The 12,459-nt window shown below is 45.6% G+C and overlaps 1 protein-coding gene and 1 pseudogene across 9 annotated transcripts in view; one reads left to right on the top strand and one right to left on the bottom strand.

Moving 5' to 3' along the window:
- Positions 1-12,459, top strand: part of LOC111771883 (protein FAM170A-like) — a 141,278-nt gene that overhangs the window by 38,463 nt on the left and 90,356 nt on the right. The gene's annotated exons all lie outside the window — the stretch shown is intronic.
- The window catches only part of LOC111767453 (cytoplasmic FMR1-interacting protein 1-like), a 106,812-nt pseudogene that overhangs the window by 43,095 nt on the left and 51,258 nt on the right, over positions 1-12,459 (bottom strand).

The raw sequence follows: 12,459 nt of genomic DNA, 5'->3' as shown, positions 1-12,459 counted from the left end.
CCCTCGAAACCATATCCTCACTCGCAAAGGGGGCTAGCACCCTGCCCCGGAACTGTGATGAGAACGCCGTGTGCTCAGAGGAGAGTGGCCCCAGGACCTGCAGGTCTCTGCCCTGCGCCCACCCTGCATTACCCAGGAGCCCATGAGAGCTCCCTAAAGAAGCGCTTTCTGGTGGTCTTTGTGAGGAGGTGGAGAAGGAGACCCAGCTGCACAATACAATTTGTTGAGGTTAAGTTCTCTTAAATCTTAAGCTAGAAAATAAGATTGATCTCCTTAGTTGTGTATATATAGACTTAATAATTCCACTTGTAGGAATTTGTCCTCGAGAAATAATCCAACACAACTAAAAAATTATGTGCCCAGAAGTTAATCAAAGCATTATTTATAATAGGAAAAATAAAAAGTTAAAATGAAAGAAATAAAACAGGGCTTGGTTCAGGGCATCTTCTTTAAGATGCTTTAGACCGTGTCTATAACCAAAGACAGTGAGGATAGAGAAGTGCTTGTGACATGCTGTCAAGTGAAGAAGTATGTCACCCCACAGCTTATGTGGTAGGACCCCAATCATCACACGTGCAGATGCACAGAGAAAAGTGCAGATAGAAGGGTTCATCCCAAAATGTTTATTTCAAAAGTTCAATCCATTGTTTAAACTTCCTTGTATTATAAAGAAAGTTTGCTTCCTCTAATATCAGAGGAAAAGGAAAAGGAAAGAAAGTTTGTTTACAGTGCCTGGGCCCTCACCTCTGCCTCGATTTCGTCGTAGAGAAACTGCTTGTTGAACCTGGTGAGGGCGTAGTGGGCACTGTCATTGTACAGGTCCAGGGAGTAGAGGACATACCTGCAGAGGGACGAGCAGTCAGCCAGCCTCCCACACAGGGCTTCTTGGCTCTCACGCTCTACACACCTCCAGAAACTTAACTTTTACTATTGTCCTCTCACGTGAGGAAAATGCTCTCTTACTTCAAACACCAAACTCGGTTCTTGCCGAGGGCCCTGATGACGCACTCACACCAGCCCGGCCTATTCCAAGGGGGGGATGCCTTACTCAGGTCATGTCCAGGCACCTGGTAGATCCATAAGGGTCTCCTATAACTGCAGCCTCTCACTTGTCTTGTGTCAAAGCTTTCACCACAAGCATGCGGTATTTTCTATAACCGCAAAAGTAAGTTATTTTCTTATTTTTAAGAACACACTGACTTAAAAAGAAAAATATATGAAGGTCCTGGGTCCCACAGTTGACCATGACCATGTCCAGTGTAGCCAAAAGCCCCTCTCTCCCTGACCCATGTCTGGACAAAAGGCGGTGGCCAATGGTCTCCAGGAGTAAGTTCCCTCTGAGGGTGCCAAACCACTCCTGCTTGACAAGGGGAGGCCACGTGCGCAGCAGGGCCAAGCCCAATCCCAGAAGCATGACACAGAGGCACGCCAACACCTCTGTGTTGGGTCTCCTCTGTGTTGGGTCTCTGTCCTCCTCATACCATCTCTGACACTGCAGAATAGATGCCATGGCCACTCCAGAGAAAGTGGAAGGCCATCCTCCCGGGCGCCACGCGAGAACTGACATGCATGGGCAAAGGTGAGGTGCTAACCATTCGCCCTGCAAACAGGGCGAAGAAGAAGCTGCTGGGTCAGTCCCTGATCTGGTCACCACAAGACACCCATTTTTCTATTACTTTCCCTCCATGGACTTCATATTTTGAAAGTCTTTGAGCCCTGTCCTGGCCCTGAGCCCTGACCTCAGAACAAAGCTGTCCAATCAACACTTCCTCCTTCAAATTCATCTGCGCTGGAGGCTCTGCCATGTGACAGGCCAGGCCACATCTTCTCTCCCTGACCCCAGCTAAGTCCCCAGGGCCTGGCCAGCATCTGAACATGGTGGGACTTAATTAGTCCTACTGCCCGAGCTCTTGATTTCAAAGCCAAGAAATCTGTTACTTGTATTAATCTCTGAAGTCGTATCCCAAGAGGAAGTGCTAAGAACAGTGTGGCCCCTTCCCCCACCTCCCAGCTCCCAAATGCCACCAAGGACCCTGGTCACCATAAACAGAGAGCCAAGACTGGCCCATAGGACGCTCACTCCATCATTCATGCCTCCTTGGTCTCCACGATGTGGTTCGTCAGGATCCAAGGCATGGACATCTCAATGGGGAACTGGATCCTCCTGCCCATCGTCAGCTCCAGGAAGAACTCTCGGAACCACAACTGTGAAAGGTCACAGCACTGCTGGAGTGTTTCTTGAAGGATTTAAACAACACCATGTTAATCTCCTGCAAGCAAAAAAGACTCAGCAGGGTGATGTCAGGAGGCCACATGCCAGGAGCTGGCTCCTTCACTCTCAGCCCTGAGCCATGTGGGAGGGGACGCAAGTGGGGAGGGGTCGCATGGCACCTCACACTAGGGACAACACGACCACGGTGTGACTGCAGGCAAAGCCCCCCTGGACTTTACACATCCAGGCTCACAGAAAGAGCAGAGTCGAGTGTCCCGCCCCCACTGGACACCACTACCCACTAATGGGAACTTGTCAACCCTCTGAGCCTCTTGGTGGGATTGGGAGAAAAAAAAAAGTCCTTTTTAAAAGGAGAAATAAAAACAGGATTACTCTATTTTACTTAAGATAAAGACATAGCATTACATGCATATTCAGTGCAGGTCTATCTAATGCAAAATAGAGAGAGATTTTCTAAGAAAAATGTTTCCATCCTTTCACAGAGTGAAAAACAAAAGCCTTACTATCATTTACTCTAAATCTGCAGCACCCCTAGCTAAGACAGAGGCCTCTCACTCTGAGCAAGTGGCTGTGGCACAAGAGTAAATATGGACAACTCCATGATGACAAAGGGCATCCACCTGGCACCCTGGTCAAGGGTGTCACCCCAGGACGGGCTGCCTGTGTCAGGTCACCTACCACCTTCCATACATCACTGCCCCTGGGGGCTGTTTCTGACATTTATCACTGTCTTGGTCTCGAGCCAGGTGACAGATTACATTCGCCTGTGTTTCTGACTCCGAGCGGGTTACAAAAACTTGGTATTCAGGTCACAGGGCCAGCCACGGCCCCATGGCCCCACAGCCCTCACCCTCCTAAGGGCCATATCACATGGAGGGAAGTTTCTGGCCAGCTGTGCATTTAAAGCGATAGGCGAGGGAATGGCATGAAGATTAGGACGTGTTGCCATCTGGGTGCGTGAGGGGACCACAGCAGGGGACGGTCAGGCAGGTGGAAGCATTCTAGACAGTGTTAGCAGTGTTAGAACATGCTAGGCTGGACGCTGGTCAGCAGTATCTCTTACCACTGAAATTTATCAAGTGAGTGTAGAAGAATGACTCTCGAAATATTTCTATGTCCAATATGGTGGGCCCCTCAAGGCTACTTCTCAGGGTTTTCTTGGAACCACTTTTGTCTGCAATGAGGGACTCTAGCATGGTTCTCACCATATAAAGCTGCATCATCCAAGGAGACATTTGCAGGGGAGAAAATACACATTAGTTACGCCAAACTCAGGTAAACCACGAGAGAAGGACTGCTCTGCCATGCTCTGACCAGAGCGGGCTGGAGTGGGCAGCCCGCTGCTAGCCGGCTCCTCAAAGGGGGTCTGGGTGCCCATCCAAGTGGCCAAGTTGCTGATGCTTGGGAGAAAGAACTGGTAGCAGAGAAGTTCACCTCTGTGCTGTAAACATCAACAAGAAAACAAAGGAAGTCTCACCACCAAAGGTTAAAAGAGGCGGATAGGTGTAGGACTGCCTCAGAAACGCGTTTACTACATGCAAGAGCCTTTCCATGCCCAGAGACTTGAGCTGCCTCAGCAGCTCGGCAGAGCTCAAGGACTCAGCCATGGTGCGCACCAAGTAGAGCTAGGCATGGACAGACAGGGGAGAGGTGGAGAGAACGGTTAGTTCACAACACACACATCATGGGGTGGGAAGAGGCATGTGGGGACGAAGGGCAGGGAGGGTGCATGCGCGCTGGAGAGACCCAGAACCCATGCTTCTCGAGTGGGCCAAATGCCTTCCTCCCACATACCTGAGAGGTTTCCTATAGAGCCAGCAACGTGCTTTGCTGGTAATTCTCTCATACACTGGCAAAAGAGACTATAAAAGCCCTCAACAGAGAGGTGATGAATAAGAAGTGCCAAGTCCCAAAAGGGGAGGAGGGAAGCACAGGGAATATTAAATCAGGTTGGAGAGTCAAGGAAAGCTGCTTGGGTGGCTGAATGTGCCAGGAGAGAGAAGAGCGGTGGTGGCTTAAGGCCAGGGACACATGAAAGTTATGTTGTTATATTTCCAAAAGTTTTGTCTTTAGGAATGATCAGTTTTAGGCCCAGCATAAAAATTATAACCCTACATTTAAACACCCATCAGGAAACACAGCATAAATACAGACACACAGACTTTCAACCACATTTTTGGGACAGGAGTTAATGTAGTCACATTAAGTTCAGCACGCAGATGGGCAAATCTGAGAGTCACGAGGATGCTAATGCTCCGGATTCGCTTCAGCAGGGGCAGAGGAGCAGAAAAGACACAGTCAACACTTGATCTGCTCAGCAGACAGCTGTGGTGTCATTTCGCTCCTGGCCTTGCTTACTGTCTCCCAGCTCAGGGGCAACGCACCCAGGGGAACAGGTGGAGCAGGGCAGCAGGGGGGACAAGAACCTGTGTGCTGGAGGGTCCCACAGCTCGCCGGGGCACTTTGATGTCGAAGCCGCTCTTGGGGTCCTTCTCGCCCCGCAGGGCTGGGTCGTTGAAGGGCTCGTGCCCTGTCTCCCAGTCACACACAGTCTTCCTGATAGCCTGCAGGACACTAAACAGCCCCATCAAGTCATTAGCAAGGCGCGGAGCACTGGCACCCTCGGGACATTGACAATCACAGCATCTCCTTGCCTAGCAAACAGCTCTTGGGATAGCCAACTCTCACACATGAAGTCCCCTGGGGGTAGTCGGGGGACACGGTAATGGACCAGTTCAAGGCAAATTTTTAAAAATAGATAATTTTCTTGGGGACATTACTAGCTCCAAAAGATCTGACGTGGTTGCAGTTTACATCAATTACCAGCAGTGATGTTTTCTTTCCTGAACACTGAGTCATGCTAAGGGCAGCAAGACAGACCACAAACATCCACCCAGAGAGCTGAAACTCGACTTCCCTGTGGCTGATCCCCCTTTTCTAACAGGAACATGAAGTCACCAACATAACTGCAGGGACTGGGCCTGTGTCCTCGACTCACGTGGAATGTGTCCCATCCCCCACACGCTCCACCATGCAGAGAGGCCCTGGACAGCACACTAGGAGCAGATGAACCCACACGCCCATCCTGATCACCTCGTGGGGAAAGTTCTAGCTAAAACCTAAGCTACCTTTGGACCACACTGCACATTGCCCACATAGTGAGCCTCCCATTATGGCGAGCATGAGCAAAACAGAGGGCATAATGGAAAACATGAAAACCTCCACCCAGCCCTCCACCCAGCTGGAGCGAACACAAACTGCTAAGTCTCACAGTGTAAAACTTTATTAATGCTAAAAATCACACCACACTGGTAACAAATATATTAACTATACAATCACAAAATGAAACCAGTGCACTGTGGGCCTTTGTAAGCTCCATTTTACAGAGATGTCTCTGAGAGACAACTTTATCTGAAAGGCTAAATATTGAGGGAAAACTAGCTCAAGGTTGCTACAGGATGTCTGCCATATCTGTGTAGTTTTCGACCAACTTATAGGCCAAAAGGAACAGAAGTAAAAACACTGAAGACAACACACTGAGATGGGAGGTGGGAGGCCGGCTGCGTGTCCCTACAGGCTTGGTGATCAGACTCTTTGGACAGATTTTGAGACACTCCTGGCCTGAGATAAACACGCCCTTGCCCCTGGATCTCCAGATAGCTCAGACACTCTGTACTTCATCTACTGTAGGTTGTTCAGGTTAATAACTGGAGCCCCTGCAATACATTTAGAGGAAATTCACCACAAGGGCATCGGGAAGTGGAAGAGAAATGTACTGAGCATATTTATGAAAATGCAACTCTATAGCTGTTGAAACCTAAGCTGATCCTACAGTTTTAGACATTGAATGCAGGGAGGTGCATGCAGTGAGGCTGACCTCTGGATGACATTCTTCTTCTTGATGGCCTGCCTGAGGGGCTCCCTGAGGGTGACCTGCGAGAAGTCCTGCAGCGCGGCGTAGACAGTGTGCCGGATGGCATGGTTGAACACGCTCTCCATCCTGCCCATCAGCACCTGCAAGCCTTTGATCATGGCGATAACCTGCAGGGGGCACACAAGACTTTCAGTGTGCTGGAGGGTGATAGGAAACGGCTCCTTCTCAGGCAGTGCTGAGCTCCATCAGCTGGCACACTCCCGGGAGGCTGCCTCTCCCTCTGCGTGGCGCTTCTCTTGGCTTCTTGCATTCCTGCTCTGCAGCTGCTGTCCTGTAACCATCTTCCCAAGAGCAGCTCTGTGTCATCAGCCATCCCCACACCTGCGTCTGATTCCGTCAGACCATGAGCACCTTGAAGGCAGGGATGGATCTGCAGGCATGAGCTAAGAGGAGTGTTTGTAACTGACTCACAATCCTCCCACATCCCTAAGGGCACACCTCCATGAAGGACTTCAAAGGAGAAGAAAGAAGTTTTAGGAAAGCAAATATGTTACTATCTGGAAAAGAGAAAAGAAGTTATAAGAGTTTGCAGTCGAAATCCCATCTATTAAACAATAATGGCACACTGAATTAATATGCATAAAAAGGCCTGAAAGAAAATGCATAAACTGCTTAAACTTCACCTCTATGATGGCGGCATGGACACTGTACTGTCCTCATTGCACATCCACGTTTTCTGTTTCTTTACTTTAGGGATTTGTTTAATGAATCTGTGTTGCTTTTCTAATGAAGAAAAAAGGGAAAACTTCTATTTAAAAAAGTAAATTCTCTAATTCAAATTCTAATTGAACTAAATTCAAAATCACGGCAATCTGAATGAAAATCAAAATACTACATATTCAAGCTTACGGGATGTACGAAAAGATGAGCTGAAAGGTAAATTTTGAGCTTTAGATGCACATATTAGAAGACAAAAGAGCCTGAAGATAATACTGATCGCATATTCACCATGAATTTATAAAAACAAAAACAAAATAAATCCCCCCAAAGTAGAGGGAAATAAATATCTAAAAGCAAAAATTAATGAAACAGAAAACAAGCATATAATAGAGGTGATGAACTGAGAAAAAGCTGTTTTAAAAATAAATAAGTTGGCAAATACCAAGCAAGACTGATCAAGAGAAAAACAGACAAGTCATGAATTACCAGCATTAAGAATAGAAAGGGGGCATTACCACAAAGTTGACATCTATTGGGAGATTATGAGAGTATACTGGCATAGGGAAGAGAAGTAGGAATCCAGAAACAAACCCTCACATTTACAGTCAACTGATTTTCACCAAGGGTGTGAAAACAATCCAACGGGGAAATATGATCTTTTCAACAAATAGTATTGGGACAGCTGGATATCCACACGCCAAAGCATGAAGATGGCGTACTGTGCAGAAAAGGGTTAACCCAGCAGGCCTGGGATGATTAAACCCTGCACATTCCTGAGAAAGGCCTGTCTTCAGGTCTGGCCCTTGGCTAGCTCCTAGGACCGAGCTCTCAGCCACAAGAAGATTCTGCCTGAAAAGAGCGTATGCGTGTCTGTGGCTTTGGGCCAGTGGAGCAGCAGTTTGACAGACAGTTGATGCTAACAATGTGGTTTATGGTGAACCCTGCTTTTGCTCTGGGGTTCTGGAGTCTGAGAAGCTGAGGTCAGTCCTGTGGTTGCTGCATGCCTGACCCCAATAAAAACCCTGGCCACCAAGGCTTGGATGAGCTTCCCTGGTTGGAAAAACTGCATCTGTTGTCACTCATCATTGCTGGGAGAATTAAGCACATCCTGGGCACTTCCACCAGTAGGGGACACCTGGTTTCTCCTGGATGTCACCCATGCCCCTTTTCCTTTTGCTGATTTTAATCTGTGTCCTTTTGCTGCAATAAGTCATAATCTTGAACAGAACTGCTACTTAGTCCTGTGAATCCTTCTGATAAATCTAGCCTGAGGTGGTCCTGGGGACCCCTGACACAACCTTGACCTCACACCATTAACAGAATCAATCCAAAGGGATCATACATTTAACACATAAGAGGCAAAACCATAAACTCTTAGAAGAAAACATAGGAGTAAATCTTTGTAACCTGGGGAAGGCAATAGTTTCTTAAGATATGACACCAAAGGTACAAACAACAAAAGGAAAACAGAAAAATTGAACTTTATCAAAATTAAAGACTTTTGTGCTTCAAACAACCCCATTAAGAAAATAAAAAGACAAACCACAGAATGAGGGAAAATACTGCAAATCACATGTCTGACAAGAACCGGTATGTAGAATATATAAAGAACCCAATAATACAAAAATAACCCAATCAAAAAGTGGGCAAAGGAGGGCCAGCCCTGCGGTGTAGTGGTTACGTTTGCACACTCTACTTTGGCGGCCTGGGATTCGCAGGTTTGGATACCAGGCAAGGACACACACACCATTCATCAAGCTGTGCTGTGGTGGCGTCCCATATACAAAACAGGGGAAGACGGGCATAGATGTTAGCTCAGGGTCAATCTTCCTCAGGCAAAAAGAGGAAGATTGGCAACAGACGTTAGCTCAGGGCCAATCTTCCTCACCAACAAAAAGAGCAGGGGCGGGGGGGGCAAAGGATCTGAATTGACATTTCTCTGAGATGCACAAACTGTCAATAAGCAGATGAAAATATGCCCAATATCATTAGTTGTTAGGGAAATGCAAATCAAATACCAAAATTAGATACCATTCCACATCTAGCAAGATGGTTAGAATAAAAAAGACAGACAATAGCAAGTGTAGGCCAGGATTTGGAGAAAGTGGAACCCTCATTCACTGCTGGTAGGAATGTAGAATAATGCTGCCACTTTGCAAAACCATCTGGTACTTTCTGAAAATGTTAAACACAGAGTTACCATATGACCAAGCAATTCTACTTGCAAGTGTATCATCAAAAGGAATGAAAACATGCATCCATACAAAAACCTGCAGACAAAAGTTGCAGCAGCATTAGGCATAATAGGGAAAAAGTGGAAACAACCCAAATGTCCCTCAGCTAATACACGGATAAATAAAACATGATATATCCGTACAACAGAACATTATTTGGCAATGAAAAGAATGAAATACTGATACATGTGTGAATCCTGAAAACACTGTTAAGTGAAAGAAGTCAATGACAAAATGCCACATATTACAGAATTCCATTTACACGACATGTTCAGAACAGGCAAATCTACAAAGTCAGAAAGTAGACTGGTGGCTGCCTAGGGTAGAAGGGAAGGGAGAACGGGAGTGACTGCTAGTGAGCATGGGGTTTCTTTTTGAGGTAACAAAAATGTTCCAAATTTGATTGTGATTCCACAACTCTGTGAACATACCAAAAAAGCACTGCATTTTACATTTTAAATGGGTGAACTGCATAGTATGTGGGGAAAAAAAACTGTGCCAAAAATAAGACGAAAATTTATTATGAAAAACTTAATGCCAAAACATTAGAAAATTTAGAAAGACTCTTAGAAAATCCATGAAAATACAACCTGCCAAAACTGATACAAGAAGAAACAGAAAATCTGAATGCTGCTATATATAGTAAAGAAAGTGAACGTTTCAAAAACCATTCCATGAAGGGAAAGCTTTGCCAGTAAACGTTAGCAAACATTTGAGGAAGAAATGACATCTTACACAAACCACTGCAGACAACAGAAAAGAAGGAGTACGCCATGAGTCGTTTTTTGAAGCTTCATCCAAAAACTAGAATGGAAGCTTATGACAAAGTAATGCGGAGACTGATGTCAGCATCACGGCAAAGTGAGCTCTTCGCTTACTCTACCCACTAAGACACAATGAAAAGGACACTAAAAAACCAACAGAGGACATTCACACAACATAAAAGACATCTGAGAAACCCATGCAGCCAGATGCCTGAAGGTGGAGGTGCTGGAGCACCCAGAGGAAGTAGAAGGAGGTAAGGGGATCTCCTCTCTCTCCCCCAAGGGCAGCGACCCAGCGCATGGGAGTGTGCGCGGCTCTGAGAGGTGAGGGGGAAGGGGGAGATCTTTACGAGAACACCTTCAATCTCCAAGGTCCCTCACAGCCCTTGGGAAAGCCCCCCACAGAGATGGCCAAGCTACTCTGGGGTGTCCTCATAAAGCCAGCAACCCAGGGGAGCAGACAGCAAGGGTAGAGCAAGAACACCCCTGGGATCGTGCCGGAAAAGAAAGCGCCCCTCCCTCTGCCTTGAGCTCCGGCTCAGCCAGTGGGACAGGGCACTCAGGCATACATTAGAAAAAGAGCAGCTATGAGCGAGCAAGCTGGGCATCGGGGGGGGGCGGGGGGGGGGGCTCAGAATATACAGCTCTTGACCCCCACCCAGTGGCAGCAGGTGGAAGCTGAGACCTGATACTATCACCATGTGGAGAAACAAATCCATGCCATCAAACAGCATGAAGAAATATATTAATACTCCAGACAAGAAGGAAGATGACAAGCAGCCAGAAATCAATCCTGAAGGCAAAGAAATTTGTAATTTACAGGACAGAGAATTCAAAGTAGCTATCATAAAAACACTCAATGAATTACAAGAAAATACAGATAGTTCAATGCAATCAGCAATAAAATTAAAGAACAGAGGGAATTCCTCACAAAACAGATTGAAACTATAAAGAAAAACCAAACAGAAATGGTGGAGGGGAAAAACACAATGAATGAGATAAAGAAAAATCTGGACTCCCTGAATAACAAAGCTGATATTATGGAGGAGAGAATTAGCAGTCCGGAGGACAGAAATTCAGAAAAGCTTCAGATGGAGGAGGAGCGAGAAGTAAGACTAAAAGAAATGAAGAAATTTTCCAAGAAATATCCAACTCAATTAGGCAATACAACATAAAGATTACAGGTATTCCAGAGGGAGAAGAGAAGGAGAATGGAGCAGAAAGCATGTTGAAACAAATAATAGCTAAGAACTTCCCAAACCTGGGGAAGGAGCTGAAAATACAAGTGAAAGAAGCTAACAGAACTCCTAATTATATCAATGTAAAAAGGCCTTCTCCTGGGCCGGCACGGTGGTGCAGTGGTTAAGGGTGCACGTTCCGCTTTGGGGGCCCAGGGTTCGCCGGTTCAGATCCCAGGAGCGGACATGGCACCGCTTGACAAGCCAAGCTGTGGCAGGCATCCCACATATAAAGTAGAGGAAGATGGGCACGGATGTTAGCTCAGGGCCAGCCTTCCTAGGCAAAAAGAGGAGGATTGGCACCATATGTTAGCTCAGGGCTAATCTTCCTGAAAAAAAAAAAAAAAAAGACCTTCTCCAAGGCATACAGTAGTAAAGTCAATGACAAAGAAAAAACATTAAGGGCAGCAAGGCAGAAGAAAATAACTTACAAAGGAACCTCTATCAGGCTTTCAGCAGATTTCTCAGCAGAAAACTTACAGGCTAGGAGAGAGTGGAAAAATATATTTAAAATTCTGAAAGACAACAACTTTCAGCCAAGAATACTCTATCCAAAGAAAATAACCTTCAGATTTCATGGAGAAATAAAAACTTTCCCAGATAAACAAAAGCTAAGGGAGTTTATCACCACAAGACTCCCACTGCAAGAAATGATCAAGAAGGCCCTAACACCAAAAAGAAAAAAAAAATAGAAAGGGGTTACAAAGCCCCGAGCAAGGATGGTTCAACATCTGCAAATCAATCAATGTGATACACTACATTAAAAAAATGAAGAATAAAAACCACATGATCATCTCAATAGACACAGAGAAAGCATTTGACAAGCTGCAACATCCATTTATGATAAAAACTCTCAATAAAATGGGTATAGAAGTAAAGTACCTCAACATAATAAAGGTCATATACAACAAACCCACAGCCAACATCATACTCAATGGGGAAAAACTGAAAGCCATCCCTCTGAGAACAGGAACAAGACAAGGGTGCCCACTCTTGTCGCTCTTATTCAACACAGTATTGGAAGTTTGGGCCAGGGTAATTAGGCAAGAAAAAGAAATAAAAGGGATCCAAATTGGCAATGAAGAAGTGAAATTCTCACTCTTTGCAGATGATGTGATTTTATATATAGAAAATCCTAAAGAATCCAATGGAAAACTCTCAGAAATAATCAACAACTATAGCAAAGTTGCAGGGTACAAAGTCAACTTACAAAAATCAGTGGCAATTCTATACTCTAATAATGAACTAACAGAAAGAGAACTCAAGAATACAATCTCACTGACAATAACAACAACAACAACAACAAGATATCTAAGAATAAAGTTAACCAAGGACGTGAATGACCTATGCAATGAAAACTATAAGACACTATTGAAAGAAATTGATGATGATCTAA

The sequence above is a fragment of the Equus caballus genome, chromosome 1 (genome assembly GCF_041296265.1).
Source record: "Equus caballus isolate H_3958 breed thoroughbred chromosome 1, TB-T2T, whole genome shotgun sequence".
Lineage (NCBI taxonomy): Eukaryota > Metazoa > Chordata > Mammalia > Perissodactyla > Equidae > Equus > Equus caballus.
This window is presented reverse-complemented; position numbering and strand designations above follow the sequence as displayed.